Consider the following 17,799-nt stretch of genomic DNA (forward strand, 5'->3'; position numbering starts at 1 on the left):
GACAGGTCCTAATATGACTGACCCTATTTCGACATGGATGTGATAAAATGCAACATCCATTAGTAATGACTGACCTGGTGTATTCACATCCCTTATCTGTGTCCTGCAGGTGATACTCCAATTGGTGGTTTTCATGGATGTGTGAGACACTGCTATCTGTGGTGGCTATTGCATTTATTTGATATTTGATGACCAGGAAGTCCACGGAGTCAAAAACCCATTTTCAGTGGAGGCCCGGGGAGAAAAGCTCAAAAATTGTTATGACTTGCAGTTTAAACAAAAAATATCAAATTAACATATTACAGTACATTAGAAGTAGAAAAATATTACAGCAACTATGATCCCTCATAAAATCATCCAAGGCTAGCTTCAAAAGAAAAATTGCTCAGGACTCCAAAGATAACCACAAGGCATTCGTTAGCTATGTCAAGAATCTAAGTGGCAATGCTCAGATCTGCTCGGAGAATGGCACAATACACTGAAACGATAGATATTGCCAACATCCTGGCAGACAGGTTCAGTGCAAACTTCACCCCCCCTCTCACCCCCAAAAGGGCCCATAACTATACCAGAAGAATGTAAAGCCCCTGAAATCACAGACACTCGTATTAAAACAGCCCTCTCCAAAGCCAAAAACACAGCATCAATGGGACCAGACTGTGCCCCAGGTTGCGTCCTACACAAGCTCAAAGATGAACTAACACCTCACCTAAACACACTGTTCAAACGCAGCCTCTCCTCAGGCTACGTACTCCATAGAGTGGCGCACAGCAACGGTTATTCCACTCCACAAAGGTGGAGCCACAAGAGACCCTGGGAACTATCACCTATAAGCCTGACTAGCTTGGTCTGCAAGGCTATGGAGCACATCATCATGGAACTCATTAACAGAGACATTGGGAAGCTCTAAACACTGAATCGATCCAGTTCAGCTTTAAGGGCAGATCATGCCTCCAAAACCTGGTGGACTTCCTTGAGAAAGTTACCAAGGCTATAGACTAGGGAAAGGTGGTACACAGCCTACCTAGACCTCCTAAAGGCCTTCGACACCATTTCCCATTCTGGTATTATAGATAAGCTCACCAGCCTGAACATAAACCCCTACGTCACAAGATGGGTTGCCAACTGGCTTAAGGACAGTACCCACATGGTGAGAGTTGTGGGAGCTAGGTCCGACTCTAAACCAGTTACAAGTGGCATTCCCCAGGGCTCCGTCCTAGAACCCCTCCTGTTCGGCATATACTTCTCAGAGGTACAAGCAAGCACAGGAGGACTATGGCCGACCAAGTTCACAGACTACTGCAAACTAGGGGCTATAATTGACTCTCCGGCTGACAGACATCCTCCAAAAGGGTCTCACTGAGATGGATACCTGGTGTCAAAAATTATGGCCTCAAGCTAAATGCCAAAAAGTGCATAGTCATCCCCTTTGGAAAAAACAAAGTACCCACAAATTACCACACAGGTGGTAGTCCCCTAAATACGGAAGATGTAATTAGGGATCTGGTGACCCAAGTAGATAGTAATCGCTCCTTTGATAATCACATTGCCAAAGTGGTTACAAAATCCTTCTATGTGGCCCACCTAATCACAAAAGGGTTTGCATCCAGATCAAGAGAGGTCATTGTACCCCTCTACTCATCAGACCCATCATAGAGTACAACGCCCCATTTAGGATGTACCTTACAAGACACCTGCAACAGCTGGAAAGACCACAGAAGTAACTCACTAAGAGGATCACTGGCCTCAAACAAATGCCCTATGCAGCTCGACTGAAGAAACTCCAGCTGTACTCTGTTGCATACCGCCTATTCAGAGGTGATCTCTGCCTGACATGCAAGGCCATGTCCAACTCAGAATTAATAGACATGTTTCACCTAAAGAAAACCATATCCCCTTGAGCCACATGCTCTAGGGATTTAAACCTCACAACAATAAATAGGACGTGCTGGAGGGACAGATCCACCCCCAATTAACATTGAACCAATAGAATAAAACCACAATGAATATTCATAAAGTTGACAAATTTAAAAAAATTTACATTTATAACTATTTTATATGTACACATGTATATCTATCAATAACATTTTTACCTATACTATTTTGACAAGGGCATGATTTTTGGGGATTGGTGTGTTATTTCCTGTACATTTTAGTGTGTTTTTTTATCATGACATGGGTTCTCTGTGGTTGAATTTTTACTGTAACTGTTGAATATTTATGAACTTCATGAATATTCCTTGTATGGTTTTATTCTACTGGTTCAATGTTAATTGGAGGTGGATCTGTTTGTTTAAATTGAGCTCAGTAACAGTTTTCTAATTTCCTTGGAAAAGCCTCCGATTCAGAGAAGAAAGCACTTTGAATACTGTTTATACCTTTTGGATTTGTGTGCGACTATACCTTTAGAGTGTTTTATTGAATAAATTCCTGGATAAACTTGAGTCAGTTTTTGTACCTGAACCCACTGCTGCTGTTTTTAACATTTAGAAGCTGTTTGCTGGAGGATCTAAGAGAGATCTTGTATATTGTGTGGGAGTGGGTCACTGGCTTGGCTAAGTAGTATTTGAGACTGAAATAACAAAATGACCACATTTGCCTTGGTGGGATTTAGGGAATTATGGTGGATAGTACTCCTTAGCAATTCCTGCCCTCAAGTGCTAGATGTAGTTTCTGTTCCATGCGCACACCTTGTTCTAGTTCACCTTCTATGCCAAACAGGGTCTACTTGTCAGTTTTTCTAAAGGTAGAAGATGTACCCCTTTCAAGGCCAGTTTCCTTTTTCTCCTCGGTTTGATGATGCCATACATCTTTCTGAGAATTAGTTATTATGGCAGTGATCTGTACATCTCTCATGGTTGCTTTCTTCCTTTACTGCAGGAGACGACCGTGCAGTTGCTTTTGTTCATTTGGGGATGTGCATCTTAAATTTTAAAATTGCCTAATGATGTGCTCTTTTGCTAGTAACAGTACTGCAGGGTTCCACTGCTGACAAATGGAGCATCTTTCAAAGTGAATATGTCACCTTATTATACTGTTGGCTGATGGTCCACCTTTGATTTAATGGCTGTGTTGCAGGGTTCCTCATCAGCTCTGGTTTACACTTTAGTCACTCACCTCTTTTCATTGGAAAGAGGTTCACCAGAAACCCCTATATTTAGATGGATACACAACTTAAACTCCATTTTTTTTTATTTGTTTTATTTTAGTAACCAGTTTATCATACCAGTTCTTTCACAATTCCTTTTGGGCACACGGGTGAATGTTAAGTAGAGCTACAACAATGTGTTCAGCAAGCTAATGAAGAGCGAAATGGATTCTTAGCCTCATATTAATGAAAACTGAACAAAAGATCCACAAACTAGAATCATAATGTGAATAGAATTCACAAGGTAGGTAGAAGTGAAAACTGTGACCTAATTAGACTGAATGCATCCCTGTGCTATAACATTTCCCAAACCAAGAGGAGGTTGTTAAATGACTAATTATGAGCATCCAATGCAGGATACATTGAGAACAGGGCAAAGGGTAGGAGCAAGAGAGCATTAAGAAGATAGTGAGTAGCATGCCAACTGGAGCTGGCAAGCCTTGTTACTGAAACTAGTACCAAACGTCTAGAACCTAGAGCACGAAATGGTTTGAAGGCAGAAGTAGCCGAATCAAGGAATGCTGTAAGTAGATACTGAAGGGCTAATGGTGCTCTAAAAGTACTAGTTCTGGTGGCAGGTGAATTGGTGTTTAAGGATAACCCTAAAATACATATCCAATATAGATACTTCCCATATTATAGTGACTGCTTTGACTGGATACATAATTACATTGAGAGAAATTACCAAACTTCTACATGGTAGGCAACATTACAGAAACAGATGTATTTGAGGTGTGCAATGATAATTTAAGAACTTCCATTAGAAATATAACAGATACAAAAAAAACAGTTAAAAGCAGTGCGCCAGCTGAGTGAGTCAGGCCCTCTCTGGTGGAGAGATAAACAATTAAAATACTTAGTAAACTTGCTCAGTCACTATCCTCTCAGAAAAGAGGGGGTGGTCAACCCGATCCGGCCCTGTTGATGTATTAGAAAACAAAAGTTGTGTAGCTAACAGAGTAGTTTAAGGTTGGTTAGAGGATTTATTTATTAGTAAAAAAACAAAACCAGTAATGTTCAATGGCACATACTAAAGACAAGACTGGAAGAGTTGGATGGGCTGGTCCAAGTTTTTTTTTTTTTTTTTTTTGTTTCCAGTTTTAGCTTCAATTTTGCAGTTTTCCTTATTTTTCCTTTCTGGGTTCCCTTCAAGAATTTAGAAGCCAGAAGGAAAACAGTGAAGTTGAAGCTACAACTGGATACAACAAAAACTTGTACCAGCCTCTCAAACTCTTCCAATCTATGCTTATTATGTGCCATTGAACATTACTGCTTTTATTTATTTTTTTTAAACCTTAAAATCTTCTAACCAACCTTAAACCACCCAATTAGATACAAAACTTTTTTCTACACCAACAGGGCCAGATTGAGTTGACCACCCCCTCTTTTCTGAGTGGATGGCGACTGAGCAAGAATACAGACTATTTTAATAACTGATGCAAAGGAAATTACTACTACATGTAAAAGGCATGGGGGGGGGGGTTAAGATTCACTCTGTTGGATGCATTACCAGAGTATGGCATAGCGTTGAGGAAAATGGCCTGTACAGTAAAAAATATTCTTCAGAGATTGAGGTTGAAAGCAAATACAGAGCACTTGTGGAAATAACACGGTAGAAAGTAAAATGTAAGTTCCTGTGTAAGATTGGTTAGCATCTATGTATAAAGAATAAAACAGTATCTCAAAAACTAGAAATATATATATATATATATATATATATATATATATATATATATATATATATATTTTTTTTTTATATAAATAGGAGGGACTAATTACCATCTAGGTAAATGCAAGGCTAGGGGGAGCTAACCTCCCTAATGTGCAACATGAGGAGCTTTAACAGAAGTAAACAACTTGCATGCAATAGCTATGAAGGGAAACCATCAATGTAGCAATTGCCACAGAAACATGAAATGGTGATCCTGCCACTCTGATGACTTAAGTAAATCACATTTTAAACAGACATAAGAATACATAGAATAGAAAATAAAAACATTAATCTTTTCATTGTTGGCATGCAATATACAAGTCTTCTCAAAGATAATTCACTCCATCAGAAATCAAATTGCTCAATTCCAAATTGAACCAAACTCCTTCTCCTGAACATTGTGCATGTTTTTCCACAAATTCCATTTCTGAGTAATTAGCTGCTGGAATTTTCTAAAGACCCTGCGCCTTCAGTTCTTTTACCTCCTTTACAGTATTCAATATTCTAATTATATAGTTTGAAAATACTGTAATTTCCATTTTCTAGTGATTATTTTGGCAACTAACAGCATTAAAGTTGAGAAATTATATCTAGCCAATTAAGATCCTACATACCAGCGCAAATGTCGTTTCCTCAGCTACAACCATTTGCTACACCAACATGTCTCGACAAAGCACTCTGTAGTAAATTTCTAAATCTACTAGCTTGTTACATTCCCAAAAAAAAATTTTTCCCAATTACCTCTCCTTTCATGTTAAATCTCCAACATGTGCTATCAACCTGAGAAAATTATCTAAAGTCCACTTGGGGTATAAAAATAGCTATGCAAACACCTCCAAGCAAAAATCTCAAACCTTCTGGGCTTTGTTCCATACATGTTCTCCCATTGCTCCTTTGTGAACTGCTTTTCCATTCTTTCTTCCCAGTCGTCGTTTCTAACATCTTTTGACTGATTCTTATCATGAAATACTGTATATCCCTTAATTATCCTTTTTAAACATCAGCTTCTGTTCTAGACTCAAGTAGAAAACTGTACAAGAACAGGTCTTTCACTTAGGATTCCCCTATCCCTTTCTGCGTGTACTCTGATATCAATCCCTGGTAGTGAAAGCACTAACCTGCAATCCAATTTTCTGCTTGGTGTTACCCCTTGTTCCCTCTAGTTATTTGCCCTAAATAACTTATCCTCCAGTAAATTCCAGCTCCCTCTTGTCCATTTTCTATACATTTACTTGCAATCAACCCTATTGGTAAAAATCCTCTGCTCCCATGCCAACTTAAATCATAGACAGTCTTCTGCTACTTTATGAACGCAATATTCTGTATGGCCAGCATCCAAATGCCAAATGTCTCCTTGGAACAGATTCCAAAAGACTTTTTCCCAGTTTAAGTGATTTACTTCTGTGCAAGTCTGCCCAGATTCAAAAATTCTCAGTGAAAGTGACTTACTTTGATCTAATGCATAGCCATAAAGCAGGCTCAACAAGAAAGAGGTGCCAGAAGACTTGCTCTCAAATGCAAGTGACTTAATCAAATTTATTCAGTCTTTTGGAATCTGGTCCCAGTGCAAACCTGTTTGATAGTCCTTAAACTGATTTAATTCACTTACTCAGACAAGTGTTTCAGAATTAGAATCTGCCCACTTATTTTACAACCCCCACCCCCATCATTTCTGTCATTGTCCCAGTTATTTTGATTTATAACCACCTGTTTGTTACATGTAGCAGCCTTAACCAATTAAAGCTCTGAAGCATCCCTTCAAATCAGGTAATCCTAAAATAGCTTGTACTATGGGAAGAATCAATGTATCCCCACTTAAAATTGTCCCTATTCCCCTCACAAATAAGTTCTTTCAATGCTATCATCCACTAGAATTGATAAAAATACACCTGAGCCATACATAAAGCTAAGTAACTAGAAACATTTCACTGTTTGTACATATCACTGCATATGAAAAAAGTACAAATGTTGTGCATGAGAATTACAAGCCGGTTAAAACTAGTCATTCCAGGGCCGATTTGTCCTAATGAATGTTGTTTGGTCTGGGTGAGACAAGCTTTAGACAGTATCAAAACAGCCTTGTCACTCATGGAGATTCTCATCTTTATTACTTGGAAATATATTAGTAACAATTTATAGGTTTAGCCCTGTTTTCCACAGTTCCTTTGCAAATGTTAAAGGTGAATTTATGATCCTATTTTAGGAGTCACTCATGAGAACAAGATATCGGATTAAGGTGAGAGACAAAATATAAGAAATGGAAGAGAGATTGAACTACAACTTTGAAAACTGAAATAAACAAGCTTGACAAACAGATGCTTAGTGTGAGACAAGATAAAGAAAAACTAACAAAATGTATATAAAGATACTGAGCATAATAGGAAACCTTTTTTATAGATACACAAGATGGGGAAGGAGTAAAGACAGAAACTGTGTGCAGATTGTAACATTTATTCTCGGATGGATTACAGATATAGTTACAAAATCTTAGGCAACAAAGTTTGGCTCCACAAAAGAGGTGATAAGTTGTTCAAGTGACATCCATTTAACTCTAGATATCGGAATCAAATTAGATTTTATGGAAAAAGAACTGTGCAAACTGGATCCAAACAAAGCACAGGGAGGAGACAAATTAGTAACAATGACTTGAGAACACTTAAGCAAGAACTTACAGTACCATTTTATCTATTATTCATTTGGTCATATAAATAAGGGGAGATTCCTCAAGATTGAAGACATGCGCTTATAAACCTGTCTTTAAGGGAAAAGGGAGGAGGACAAACAAGTCTACTTTCATGTCGTGGAAAAATAGAAGGTAATATTGGATAAGTTATCAAAACTGGATAGGTTGGGACTTGAATCCATATATCAGCAGATCTATTACCACCTGTAATATGATGTTCTATAACAATACAAGAGCAGTTATGAATGAAAAATTGTGCTGTGATGTAATTTATATAGATTTAACTTCACCATTTGACAGGGTAATACACAACACTGATCAATAAACTAGTACAACTAGGTATTTATGCATTCTTGATCAAATGGATAGCTGCATGGCTTACAAATAGGACATGGCAAATATCATACAGCAACTGGACAGGTGAAATCCTTGGTTACAGTCAGGGTGTCTCACAGGGCTCTGTCCTTACTTGTTTAGATTGCATCTTTCAGACCTAACTTTTTCATCTGAGGTGTTCTACAGTCTATATGCAGATGACCTGAAATTGGGTAAACTGACTGTGTGTGTTGCAGATAAGGTACATCTGCAAAATAACTTGACTAAATTGACCATTTGGTCACAGAAGAATAATATGCTGATAAATGCATCAAAAACCAAGCCTATGAGATTTGGATACACAAATTAAAAGGTGAATATTGAATACGGCCCACAGTGACAAACTGTAGACTCGTTTAAGGACCTGGGTTTATGGGTAGATTCAGCTAGGAGTTTTTCTAATCGTCAACCAATTGGTTAACAATAGTTATAGAACTACAAGTTGCATAAAAAGATTTATAGTGTCTAGGAAATCAAAAATAATGAAGTCATTGTTTGTTAGTTACATCAGACCCAAACTCGAGTAGGGAACAATATGGAAACCCTATAAGAAAATAAGCACAAGTAAACAGAAAAAGAGTACAGTAGAAAAATACCAAGGCCATCCATGGATGTGATAATTTAAGTAATTATGAAAGACTAAAATATCTGAACTTAGAGTCTCTCTTACAGATATCCAAGAGGAGCTCTTATTCAGGTATATAGGACATTTAGAGAACTACCTCTGGGAATGTTTGGGGTTAACAAAAAGTACTAGAGACTCCTCAGATAACCTATGTAGAAGATTGTATAGGAATGAGAAGTGCACTATTGGTTCTCTGAGTAGCTGATGCTTGGAACAGACTACCAAATTACATAAAAGCAAATACTAGTTTAGATATTTTTAAGAACATCCTGGACACATTATGGGAACAAGTGTTTTGATATATTGGCAAGCTAGAAGGGCATTAATGCCTGTGCTTGAAATATCTGTATGCAATATACAGAGAACACCCACAAGGTCAGTCCATGCCAGAACATACCCTCGCTCACCCACCCCATGACTTGATAGTAAAAGTTATTGGAGACTGTGGATGTTAACAGGCAGGATATCAAAAGAGGAATAATCGGATATTCCCACAACAAGAAAATCTCATATCAGTGATAAACAGGAAAGCAAAGAAATGCAGAATTGATAAGCACGCCAAGAGGATACTTAAAATGTTTTCCAAGGGAGAAAACGTTTTTGTTTTTTGTTTTTTTTTTGCCCTTGCTGCCATGAGTCATCAGCCCCATCTTTTGTCAAACACATTTATCTTCTCTCAGTGAGACAAGGATTTTCAGAGATGGTCCAAGATCAAGGATTTTTTTTTTTTGATTTCTCATTCACACAGTACGATGACAGGAAGTAATATGCACTGGCTGGCTGCAAATGGCATCCCCTCACATTTGAAAGGAGCACCCTCAGTAAGTAGCTTTGCCCTTTTGTGCATTGCATTTTGCCAGTCTCCAACAGGGACACTGAACCACAGAGTGTGCCCCAACTGCAAGTAAATCCCTGTAACCTTCGGGGAGATGCAAGTAGGCTATGACCCTCCATTTCTGCCTCTCCATACCTTGCTCCTCCAGTGCCGTGACCACTGATCAAATCCAGTTTGCCTTGGTTTCAATCAGAGTTCAATCCTTCTGTGCCACATGGTCAGGCTCAAAATTCAACAAGGTAATACAAGCTTCACAAAATGGTTGATGAGGAGAAAAAGGGATCTGCAACTAGATAGCTCCAATAGGTTTCTCCTTAGTGGGATTTTAGAAGTAGAACACTGAAATCATCATAATTAAATTAAGTTTCAGAAGGCAAGACACAATTTTATTACCGATCAAAAATGCTGCCCCCTTACAAAAGTAAAGGCTTTGCAGCGGCAGCATCTCACACACACTCCTTTGATGTGGTAGATTTAATTTACCATTTAAAAAGTGCTCAGCAGCTCTAAGTAACCAGTTTTAGTATCACCAATACAGAACTATGCAACCCAGAGTCCTGTATAACAGAACCACCCCATACTCTATACAAGCAGAAAATGGGGGAACATCTGAAATGGGCACATGTTAATTGAAAATGATTTCAATGATCCATGATTTCAAGTTATCAGACAAACAAATTTTGAGGAGGCTACCTCTGTGATATATGTACCACTGCATACCTCAGAGAACAGGATGGACAGTATTTAGAGAGCACAATCCTACCATAAAAGCACAAAGTTAAGTTACAAGTTAAACAGAGCAGTTTAAGGTTTACTTTTAAGGAAGTAATGCATTACCCAGCTATCTTGACAAGTAATAGTTACGGTTCAACAATAACTATTTTCCAGACAAGAAAGGTAAGTTAAAGGGGGCTAAGGACCAACTAACTAGAGCAAAAGCATGTCTACCTTCAAACTAGTGTCAGACATCACAACAGGTACTTTAAATCTAGATCAGGAAGTTACAATTAAAAGCCAATGCTGTGACAGAAGGTAAAACTATAGCCCAAGCTACCTGTGTTCGATTAACATCTCAGAGGTCTGACATGTTGGCAGAGGGATGGATGGGCCAAACCCGAAAGGGAGAGCATTCTCTGATGATGCGCTTTTTGAGGAGAAGTGGTGTAATGATGGGATTAGCCCACAGATGAGGTCTGCGAACAAGTGGAGGGAGGAGGTGGGCAATGGATAGGTCATAAACCTCCCCCATGGAAGTGGTCAGTCAGAACTCCAGGGATATACATATACTCTGTGCTGGTCCCAGAACTAAAATGGAATAAGCCTTGGGGGCATTAGTAAGGTGGTATGTAGACCTTGCCATGGACGGGGGGCACTAGGTAGAGTACCACAGAATGATGCAGTAGGGAAACAAAAGTTAGACTGGAGCTTATGCAGTTAACCTCTAAATCTTATACAGGATGAAAGTGTAACAGGGAACATCTGTATTAAAAGCCTCATATTTGATGAAGGTCTGGTATCTAATTCAATACCAAAAGAAAGACAATTTACATCAGAAAACCGCTTGCTATGCATGTTAAACAATAGTGTCAGTCTCCATAGAAAGAGTGAAATTTTATGCAGTTCGCCAAATCAATACTATACGCAAAAAAAAACACACGAACCACAATTTGGAAGCGTAGCACAGTTTTTTCCCCAATCCAAATGGCACAATGCTTATTTCTTAATTGATTAATTTGCCTAAACTGGCAGCAAGTTAAGCACACAAACTATTCCCAAGTGACTGTAGTTAAATGATTAAATTAACCCCAAACTTATCTGGTCAGTAAGACCTCAAAGTGTGATGTTCTAGCTTTGTTGCTTTTTCTAAGAATAACTGAACCCCCCACCTTAAATAGAGTTATAAGGTGTAGGAAAGAGGAAGTCATTCAACTAAAGCAACCCTGCACAACCGATCCTAAATAATCCACCAGAGTCACAGTAAAAACATCAAATAGAAACAGTTCTTAGTTTCTGAAGTAAGATATTAAACAGCCACATCAGCTCAACAAAGCACAAGTTTAAAACAGAACCCCCCAATGTGAGAAATGCATTAGTATCCTAGCACTAAAATTAACCATACAAAATACTACAAGCGGTCACAAAATGCTGCTGCAAGTAGAAGCTAACATATCTGGCATGTCACAGATGACCAACTTCATACTCCAACTGAAAATTATAGGTTACACCTCAGAGCCCGTTTCTCTAGCTAGCGTTCTAGTTTTCAGGTCTGCAGATCTATGAAAAAGTTAACTACCTCATTCTTGGTATTTCTCCTAATTGGTATGATAACCACCCTTTCACGCCCTTTGTGAATGCTGACTTAGTGGCTCTGCTTTTTCATCATCACCCCCAATCTTCCTCCATTGGTTTCATCTTTTCTTTTAATCTTTCTTTGTTCATCTGGCTTCTTTACTGCCCCTCTCTTGCCCTCAGTTTGGACACTTGCCTTTCTTACTCATGTATTTCACTTTGTTTACTGGGGTATAGCTCTGGTCACTGCAGGCTATGCCCAGGGAACAAAAACATGAAATGTAAATGAAAGATGTTATCACAACAAATATAAATGTAATGTTAAAACATTTAGACTTGTTTGTTAAAACTAACCTTCATAATTTCAACTTTGTTGGATTTAATTTAACATTTTTTGATAACCAGGTAGGTGAACTGGTTCATGGATCCTTTCTAGTCATGGCAAGTCTTTAGACCATCCTAGAATAAAAACAGAATACATCATACAGTTGTGTGTCTACTAACACAATGTCAAACATTTGTTTTATTTTTTGTATTGCTGATAACATGTTAAATATCATGCAAATGAAAATAAATGAAAAAAAACTCAACTATATATGGATTCAATAGCAATAAGTTAGTTGGAGTATGTAAAGAGCAAAATTAGAGTGAAAGCAAACTAACTGAAATTTCAAGTAAATCTATTTGACTTCTTTGCTTAAAAGGTATAGCTTTAACAAAACAAATTGTCAGCCTTCCAAAAAGAAAAAAAATCAATTACTGCTGGCATGGAGTTCCAAGATAGAGAGGTTTTCTTTGAAAAGACATTCCCACAAAAAAGCAGTGGAAAATTGGTCCTCACTAGCTGGCCATGTTCATGGTTGCAGACAGAAGATATCTGGAATACAGAGTCTATTCTTTAGTGGAGGTAGTAATTGTTAATTAGCAAAAGTAATACTATTTAGTAGTAACTTCTGCTGGTACTGGTAACTATGTAGTCACTTGAATTCAAAGACATGGTTAGTTTTTTGGATGAGTGAACAAACCTATAAAAGTTATTTCAATGGTCATTTTGTGGGCTGAAAGAATAATTACAGCCAAGGTGAACTTTGACCAATATTACATTTTCTTTTTGCATTTTATTTTATTTAAAAAATGGTGTGGGCATTTCCACTAACTTGTGAAACCAACTCATTTGGGAGCCACAATAACTTAATTTTGAGGCTTGTTTTGAAGACCCATATTCTAAACCATTTGCTAGATTTTTTTTTTAAGATGGTCATCATGGTTGAGACTATCTGCTAGTGCCTCACTTGCCCCTGTAACTCTACCTGTAGACTGACACACTTAACACCAACAAACCAGGGCTCTGAACCTGGGATCACATTGAGAAAGCAAGTAGTCATATTTATGGGTGTAAGGAGAGGAGAAAGTGGTCTTAATGGAGGGTCATCCATTCTAAACCCATAAATTGCCCTTCAGTTGAGTTTCAGGGCATGGAGAAACAGGCATGCAATTATGCACCAAGCACACCCATGGGCATTCCCAGCCATAACAGATTAATGTCAGTCTAGCTGCCCAAATGGTGTACAAGGATAAAGCCCTCACCACTGCCCAGTTGACACAGGTTAAATTACTAGCAAGGCTAACTTTTATTAGTGGAAAGGAGTGATGTACAGGCATTTGTTGAAGATGCTCCATTAGAGGAGGCAGGGTTCAAAGAGGGGAGTCTCCCTCAAATATAGTCAACAAGGTGGGACAGGGAGTGGGTAGGGAATAAAAAAACTTCCCCAAGACACATGAAAGATGACCAAGAACCTTGGATGCCCTTTGGATCCACAGCTGGTCCCAGCAGTATCAGAGTTAGTCCAAGGGGGTAGGAGATAAAGCTAGTAGAACCAGAATGGAGTTGGGGCTAGGCCAATTAAAGGACCTTCAGTGCTTATGACACCCTAATACTGTTCTCCAACCTCCACAGGACAGCAGCAAGATTATGCAGAAGACCTACTCTGTCCCAGCCCAAGATAGGAGATCTGGGCACGAGATTTTTGAGCCTACCTACCCTGGAAAGCCTGAAAAATATTCAAGATAACTGATCCTCTATACCTCAACTGTTCAGATCCTAGCTCATATTTTTGGTGTGTTCCACAAAATCTGTGGTTTTAACAAATCACTGAGGACTGAATTAATTACATAAAAAAAAAATTATATATATATATATATATATATATATATATATATATATATATATATATATATATATATATATATATATATATATATATATATATATATATATATATATATATATATATATAAAATATATAATATACATCTCAAGAGTTTCAGACTCTGATCCTTCCAAAATAAATGCTAGCACAAATCCTGTTATTCTAAAACTTTTTCATTTGCTAGAGATTTTTTGAGGTATTCCTTGTTTTATCAAAATCTGCACATCTCCTTTGGAACTTTCTAGGGTTGTCTCAGTAAATTAATGTGATTGCGAATCACACTGTCATCACTTGTTTCTAAGCTACTGCCCACTCATGGTTCCAAGAAACTCTACTTCACCATTTGAGAATATTTACTCTTTTTCTGTTAATCAGGTAGATGAGTTAGTCAGTCTAACCCCTTTCAACCAGGACCTGGGCTTACTGAAGAACTGCAAGAGCAAAACAAGCAAAGTTGATAACAAAAACTACATGGTATGCAAAATTAAAAGTGCAATTGTCAGGATTAAGCAGCACAACTGAGATGCATATAGGCACCACATTTAAGTGCTCAGTTGGCCACATGTTATGGAAGAGCTGATGCAATAATTTGCAAGAGAGGGCATTAATAAATGCAGAATATTTTGGCAGATGGGCAGTAGTAAATGAAAATAAATATTGATTATATTTACATATGTACAAATGAGCATTAACCTCGCTATGACATACTTATGGTACAAGATAAATATGATGGCTGTTCATCCATTGCCAATGCAACAAGAGCAGGAGAGAGAATTTAGTAGGTGTTGTTTTTAAACGTTTATGGTAATGTCTTTTCTGACTTCCGTGGTGGTGCAGTGGTAGCGTTACCTCACAGCAAGAGGTTCTCACGTTTTGCTTCTCAGCTTGGGTTGGGAGTGCCTTCTGTGTGGAGTCTGCATGTCCTCCCCGCAGTCGAGTGGGCGTTCGAAAAACATGCATTGAATGGGCATGCCTTCGTTGAAGGTTGGGCTGGCAACTTGACACCATAGAAACCAAATGCCAATCATTAGCAGACCGGAGTTCCACTGTGGCGATCCCTAACCGGGAAAAGCTGAAAGACAAATGACAAAAACAACATGGTAATGTCTTTCCTGATAACCACTAAGACAGCAAGTCTGCCAACTTTCTATTTGGACATTAAGTACAGAATTACTCAGAGTAGGTTTTCTATTAAATCGGATACAGGTCCCTTGAAAGAGCCAAGACTGATGGTAGTTTTGATTTGACTAATGTCAAATATGACCCAAGTAACGTGTGACACACTAGATTGTGGAAGTCATCTAAGCAGATGCATTGCAACACAAGAAGACTGCTAACTGCGAGGGCTGCTTGTGTGATGCACCTCCCGTACTGAGCTGCATATGAAAGAATCAACATGATTAAAACTTAATGCTACAAATTATCTACTGCAGTGTAACCATTCAATTTAAATGTATAAAAACAGATCAGTGCACATACAGCAAACTACTCCAACATGCTCAATTAAAATACATTTAAGGACATTCAACATGTTTTCTGAAGCAGCTCTCTTTGCTAACCCGAGAACCACCTAGATCAATCGTACCATACCTCATTTACTACCATGCTATTGGAGTGAAAGAATTAAAAGGTTATTGCTGTCTTCCTGTAGATAACACAGAGGAAGCTTAAGCAACCATAATATTCATGGATCATTTTAGGGAGTAGTGCTTATGCATCTGTGCCTGGCCAAGGGAATTAATGTTGAATGCACTTTAGAAGGCATTTAACAAGCATCTCAAGTTCATAAATACTGAAAAAGAAAGGAAGTCAACAAGTAAAGAATTTAATGCACTTGAATTCCCATTTAACATTGTTGTAAATAAAGCATACCTTACTGATGAGTATTGCTACATTTTTCTTCAAAGTGGCAGTATTATGCTAGCATCACAGAAATAAATGTCTGAATATTTCTGACCAAATTGCTTTGAGAAGTACACTTACATGGATAAGCAAGACCAATTAATTAATGCTTTACTCCTTGAGACTGAAGGACTGCACAGCAATAGGTGAACACAAAATAAATATTACTAAAACTATTTTAAGAGCTACTTTAAAACGTGCAAACAAGTATGATAAATGTCTGATATGCAAGGAAATAAATGTTCGATAATATAACAAGTCAGGACAGCAGACTGGGCATACCATCAAGTGCTTTCATTTCTAGCTTCTTTTCCAAACTGAAGATAACCCAACCCTAGTCAAAGGACTCGCACCCAACCCTAGTCATAGGACTCGCACCTCAAACTGCGTCTATCAGCATTTTGAAAATTTAATAGCTCAAATCACTAAATGTCTAACTGACATGATCGAACTACCCAATTTTCGAATGCAGATTTAAAATAAATAAATAAATAAATTAAAAAAATAAATAAATAAATAAATAAAACGTATTGTGTAGGCAGGGGGGCAAGACCCCTTGCACCCCCCACTACTTAAATATACCAACTCCTATATAGCACTATATGGAGGTAAACGTAAATCTACCCTTATGGAGATTTCCATTTACCCGTTAGACGTTCTGCACATCCGGCATTCTCGATGTGACAATATCAGATTAGATATTGTCAGCATTAGAGATGCCGATAGGACCCCCTCCCCGACTAATTATTTAAAGGAACACTACTCGCATACTGTTTTATGTGACAGTGTGTTTTGCACAACTGTATACCTGACAATTAGTGCAGATGATGAAGGCTATAAGCTGTTAATGAACTGAATCATGTTATCCAAGGTTTGATTCCATTGGCCTTGATATTTAAAAACTCTGAGCAAGCCATACTACTCAACTTTGGGACAAGTCATGGCAAATCAGAGTCACTAGAAGCAATCATTTTACTTGAGAAAAATAAAAAAGCTTCAAAACCCCATGTTACAACTGAAACCTTCCAAAACTCACAGTTACAACAGAAACACTGATAAAAGGATAAAACCAAGGCAAAACAAAACCACAAGTTATGACAGTCCAAGGAGGGACAATTATATGCAAGTGTAAACAAGATGGCAGCAATTTCCTCCATAACTGCTTTATGGAGAATTAATATACTTGCTATTAATATGGTGAAGCCACAGCCATAATACCGAGACCTACTCGTACATTAATACCCACTGTAGAAAGTTCTCCAGGAGGATAATGTTCAACAGAAATCCATCCATGTTCTAAGGGAAAATTACATAACAGATGCAAAGGACTGAACACACACACCCAATTTGAAGCTTGTATAACGTAGTTATACAAATCAATTTGAGATATTGACCATTTTAGTATAAAAAAAGTGTCACCTCATCAATTTATTCATCATGGGGGGGGGGGGGGGCAAAGAAGCCAAGACATGCAAGCTCTGCTTTGAAACAGGAGCATCATGTTCAGATACCATTTGTGCAGCCCATGAAACACTGAAGGACATAAAATTAGATCTTTTAACCAGGAGAAAGGCATAACTGATTGGCGGCTTTCTGAATTAGCATTTCCTTAGTACTTGATGTATACTGATTTGTCTAACGGTCACACAAACTGAGTAAAAATAACAAACAGGAAAGGCAATAGTCGAGTAAGGAACTAAACTGTTTTAAGCACTTTTCGTTTGCTTTATCAACGCAAACTTTTTCAGATCTGATCTCCTATTAAAAAGATAAAATGGTAGAAGGAAATGTGAATTAACATGCATTTTCTGTAGTAAAAGCCTATAGCTGCAATAGTCGATGTATTGTGTGTAATCCACAACTCACCACCTATTTTTAAAGGAAGAGTACAAAATTATGAGCCAAATCAGGGGCAGCATAAAACATGCATACATTATATTGGGTTCATCACTCTAAAAAAATTACTGGTTTCACCAGAGCCTCAAGAAGCACATAAGACTGGCAATCCATTGCTTAGCCAC

The sequence above is a fragment of the Protopterus annectens genome, chromosome 9.part0, assembly GCF_019279795.1.
Source record: "Protopterus annectens isolate FY-2018-M chromosome 9.part0, PAN1.0, whole genome shotgun sequence".
NCBI lineage: Eukaryota > Metazoa > Chordata > Ceratodontiformes > Protopteridae > Protopterus > Protopterus annectens.